This window comes from Penaeus japonicus, unplaced genomic scaffold, assembly GCF_977035675.1.
Source record: "Penaeus japonicus unplaced genomic scaffold, GWHDUDI00000001_assembly GWHDUDI00000031, whole genome shotgun sequence".
NCBI classification, from domain to species: Eukaryota; Metazoa; Arthropoda; class Malacostraca; order Decapoda; family Penaeidae; genus Penaeus; species Penaeus japonicus.
The window spans coordinates 22,932,821-22,937,820 of NW_028234433.1; the positions used below are offsets into that span (position 1 = coordinate 22,932,821).

At 41.3% G+C, this 5,000-nt stretch overlaps 1 protein-coding gene across 3 annotated transcripts in view; it reads left to right on the forward strand.

The window, feature by feature from the left end:
• LOC122247911 (uncharacterized) overlaps positions 1–5,000 on the forward strand; it is an 80,906-nt gene that overhangs the window by 32,972 nt on the left and 42,934 nt on the right. Inside the window, exon 1 of one of the 3 annotated variants that reach the window (XM_043007624.2) lies at positions 4,707–5,000. This exon is cut by the window's right edge and continues 972 nt beyond it. The exons of the other annotated variants lie outside the window; for them this stretch is intronic. The gene's annotated coding sequence lies outside the window, so the exon portion shown is untranslated. Of the gene's footprint in view, positions 1–4,706 lie in introns of those variants that run through there. 3 annotated transcript variants of the gene reach the window in all.

Sequence of the window (5,000 nt, forward strand, 5' to 3'; positions counted from 1 at the left end):
TCTTCCTCCTCTCTCTCTCTCCCTTTCACTGTTAACCAATTTCCGATTCCATTGCGTCATAGCAAGTACTGATAAAAAGTACCATAAATATCATTTGACATTATGCGGAAACTGCATCACGATTTCTATCATACTTTCACCCCTTATCAAGCATGTGTATATGTAACATGGTTGATGTTTGATTACATACTTGACACTATCATAGATGACTAATATTCACGCTAGATATATTTTTCTCAGTGCTTTTTTTTGCCTTATATTTTTTATACATTTTATATATTCATTATGACTCCATATTTCAGTTTGATTTACTTGCAAGGTATTTGTTAAAGGGTTGAAAGGATTATTAGCAATATCATTACGATCCTATCATTACTGATATAGTACTGTAACTCTTATTAATTATCACTAACACTGAAACTGCTATAGCCATTGTATATGATTCTACTACAAATATTTTTGTATCTGGCAGCATAATTGTCTATAGTAATTTTACTATAACTATTACTAAACTAATAAATCAGAGGTTCTACAGCTATTGCAGTAACTACTGCAATTGAATGATTATTGCGAATGTAAATACACAAACCATAAGTGTTATTTACTATCTTTATCTTTATTACTTCTGTTACAGCTGCTAATACTTAAATTTCACGTGTATGTGCACTTCTACGTATGTGTGTCTGTGTGCTCGCGTACATATACATAGCCAAACTGCTTCTACGTCTGCATATTATAAAAAAAAAGAAAAAAAAAAGAAAAAAAAAATCCAGTTCCCATAATGTCTCTGTTGCAGACAAAGAGCAACCACTGCTACTATATTAAGCATCACAAAAATGCCATTGACTCCGGCGTGGTTGTCAGTGTTGCGGTCAGTGTGCGCTGTACAATACTCTCCTATCCCCATTCAGACATGGACACCAACTAGGACTACCTTTGTCTGTGAGTTAAAAAAGAGAGAAAGAAAAAAAAAGAAAAAAAAAAAGAAGGGGGAGAGGGGGCGGGGTGAGGACCGGGGGGGGGGGTGAGGGCAAACAGGTCGCGAGCAGGAGTATGTAAATGAGGGAATGCGACGAAAAATGATGATGATGATGATGATGATGATGATAGCAATAATGATGCTAATAATGATAATGATGATGGTAATTATGGTGGTAAATTAACAAAGGAATTTATAATGATATCAATAAAAAAAGAAGAATGATGTTAATAAAGATGATAATGATATCAAAATTAATGATGGTAATGATAACAACAATAATAGTAACGGTAATAATGATGATACTGATACTAGTAATGATAAAAATATTGATAAGAATAAGAAGAAAGAAATAAAAGAAGATGAATAATCAGAGCATTAACCCTTTGATATATGCCTTACAGATAGAGGTACCATCAGTGATTTCAAAAGGTGATATATATATATTAACTTTCTTCTGGGTCACGTGAATGCCACCTACATTGCACAAATCATTAAAAATCACTAAGGTTCGGGTGACGAAATAAGGTGACGCTGTTAAGATGTCAATGAGATGAGATTCTTGATAAAAAAAGAAGACTTTGACGTTTATTGAAGAATATATCTAGCTTCCTTTTGAATTATATGCTATTAGATGATCCGCGGAGGAATTCTCACTCGTTAGGCCCATTAACTTTGATGAATTGGGTAACCTAATTTGCTTTTGAATATATACTATGATGCCAAGACTCGGGCTCATCATGGGTTGAGGAATTCCAAGATTTTTCTTTCACGATAAAAGAGAAGAAAGAGATATATGTCTATAGATGTTTTTGAAATTCATTTATTCATTATCTATCTAATTTTATTCGATTTCTTTTCTTCTCATCTATTTGAAACCAAAGTGATTTTTTTCTATCAAAATTATCCGAGAGAAGAATGATTTGATTTATATTGTGTTTCTCTAAAGCAGTCTTTATATGTGTTTCTATCTCCTTCTATCCCCCCGTCTCTCTCTCTCTTTTTCTCTCTCTCTCATCTTAAAGTCTTCTCTCATCGTAGTCTCTCTCCCTCTCTCTCCCTCTTTTTCTCTCTCATCTTAGAGTCTTCTCTCATCGTAGTCTCTCTCTCTCTCTCTCTCATTCTCTCTCTTCCTCTTCCCCCCTCTTTCTCTCTCTCTCTCTCTTCCTCTTCCCCCCTCTTTCTCTCTCTCTCTCTTCCTCTTCCCCCCTCTTTCTCTCTCTCTCTCACCTCCTCTTTCTATCTATATACCTCCATTACCTATATATTCATCTCCCCTTCCCTCCCTCCCTACTCTTTCAACCTATCTATCTATCTCTCCCTCCCTTCGCTAAGCACGCAGGCAGACAGGTATTAAAGATTACCTGTGGGAGAAACGCTACCGTCATGCTCACTAAGAACGACAGTCATGGTGTCACGGCATGTACTGTAGAGCTGTGACGTCACGCTCTAGAGAACGTCCCTACAGGATTAGACTACGAATCTTCTCAACTCAACAGGAATGTCTCAGAATCTCAGCCAAGGCGGTCGTTCTTGTAGGTGCAATCTCCTGGCTTCTCTTCATAAGGAAATCCCACACTGCGGATCGCGCGGCTTTTTTTTTTTCTTCTTCTTCTTCTTCTTCTTTTTTTTAGGCGAAGATAATCCCTCTTCAACGGACGATTATGATATTATAACGTTTCTCGAATGGCATGCGTTAAATGCATAATATCATCTTGGACAATAGAGGGAGAGGGATACGAAAAAAAGATACGTCCTTGGTCTTGTTTACGACGAAGATTTGGCGGGAAAAAAAATCGTAATCACTTAGCATCCCTAATTTGATGCTCATCTGTCTCCTCTCGGAATCCCTTTTTTTCTTTTTTTTTTTGTCGCGGTACTTTTAAAAATGTAAGAATTCTTTGTTATTATAATGGATTGCTTGTTTGTCTATTCGTGTACGCTCCGTCTCTCTTTCTCTGTCTGTTTTCTGTCTCTCTCTCATTGTATCTCTCTCTCTTTCTTTTTTTTCTCTCTCTCTCTCTCTCTCTCTCTCTCTCTCTCTCTCTCTCTCTCTCTCTCTCTCTCTCTCTCTCTCTCTCTCTCTCTCTCTCTCTCTCTCTCTCTCTCTCTCTCTCTCTCTCTCTCTCTCTCTCTCCTCCCCCCCCTTCTCTCTCTCTCTCCTCTCTCTCTCCTTTCTCTTCTCAATGATGCTCTTTCTTTTTGTCTTGCTCCGTCTTTTTTCTCCCTCTCCCCCCCCCTCTCTCTCTCTCTCTCTCTCTCTCTCTCTCTCTCTCTCTATATTATTCTTTATATTATCTATCTATTTCTCTAGTAGCTTTGTCCTCTCTCCACTTTCTCTTCTCTCTCATCCCCCTCCCTACCCCCATTCCATCCCTTCTCCCCCTCTCTCCTTTTCTCCCATCTCACCCTTTCTCCCCCTCTCCCTTCCTCCCCTCTCCCTTCCTCCCCATCTCATCCCTTCCCCCCCTCTCCCTTCCTCCCCAACCCCATCTCCCCCTCTCCCTTCCCCCCCCTCCCATCCCCCCCTCTCCCTTCCTCCCCAACCCCTTCTCCCCCACTCCCTTCCTCGCCAACCCCTTCTCCCCCTCTCCCCTCTTCTCCCATCTCACCTTTTCTCCCCCTCTCCCTTCCTCCCTAACCCTTTCTCCCCCTCTCCCTTCCTCTTCTCCCATCTCCTTCTTCCTCCCCCTCTCCCTTCCTCCCCAACCCCTTCCTACCTCCTCGTCGCCATGATCCACTTACTAACCCGCTGGATAATTGGGTTTCGTCAGACAGACACAAAAAAGTGAAAGGGAATTTTTGCAAGCTCATTCCACTGCTCTCAAAACTCTTCGCCATCTTCCTGACTTGTAAACACGTAAAGATTATTATTGTAGGTGTATAGTTTGCTGGTTCGTTGTACAGTCGTGAATAGGATTATTAGCATTCTCTCTGTGTGATACTTGTGTTGGAAGTATGGTGAGTGTTATGATACGTGATGTTATGTAAAGAAATATAAACTCATATCATCATAAATATGATAATGGTTATCTTGATCGTATGTGATCACTAGGATGTATATGGTGTACTGTATATGTATATATCATTCACTTAACGACGCTGAGTACGCTGTACTTTTTTGAACTAGCGGACTGTGAAGTATTGGGAAGGTAGAGGGAGGGGGGGATGGACGGGAGGAGGGGAGGGGAGACGCCCTTTTATTGGTGAGTTACTCTAATGAGCAAGCGTTTTTTTTCTTTCTGTCTTTCTTTCTGTTCGGATTTAAATCATGAAGAGAAAGGATATAAATCCGGAAGATCTAAAAAAAAATTACTTTTACCACCAAGTCTAAAAGCTAAAGGGGGGAAAAAAAAGTTGAATTTCGTGTATGAGCCTTTTGTCTAATCATATGCTTTATTTCGCTTCCCTTTCCCCTCTTTTCCTTTCCCCCTTTTAATGGATAAGAGCGGACAATAACAGCCATTATAACTACGTACTATAGAACGCATGATGACCCGTTTTGTCCCGCGCCTCGCCGTGTTTATCCCACAATAGAGAGGAACGGAACTGTTGTCGCAACGGATTGAAAGCTCGAGCGGAAGTGACGTCATCACCCGCCCAACGGGACACTGAATTGAGAGGGAAGGGAAGGGAGGGGGGGCGGGGCAGGACGTGGGGGTGAAAGGGGGGTGTGGGGGGGGGGGGCGAATGGGTGTCCGGGGGAAGTGACACTATCAGAGACAAGGTGAGGATCCTGCAGTCGTGTCGGGGTGCAATGTCAGTCCCGCGTGGTCCTGCAATATCATCGGCGACGGACCCAAAGTGAGAGAGCAAAAGGCTTATCTTAACTACGGATTTCTCTCGGTTACGTAAGAGAGAAAGAAAGAATAGAGAAAAGAGTGACACTTGACTTCGTGAAACGGAAAGAGAGAGAGAGAGAGAGAGTGAAAACAGCGACACTCGAAGGGTGTTTATGCGAGTGTACACGAGCGGAGTATCAGTGATCAGTGTGATCATCGAAGTGGATTTTGACTTCGGC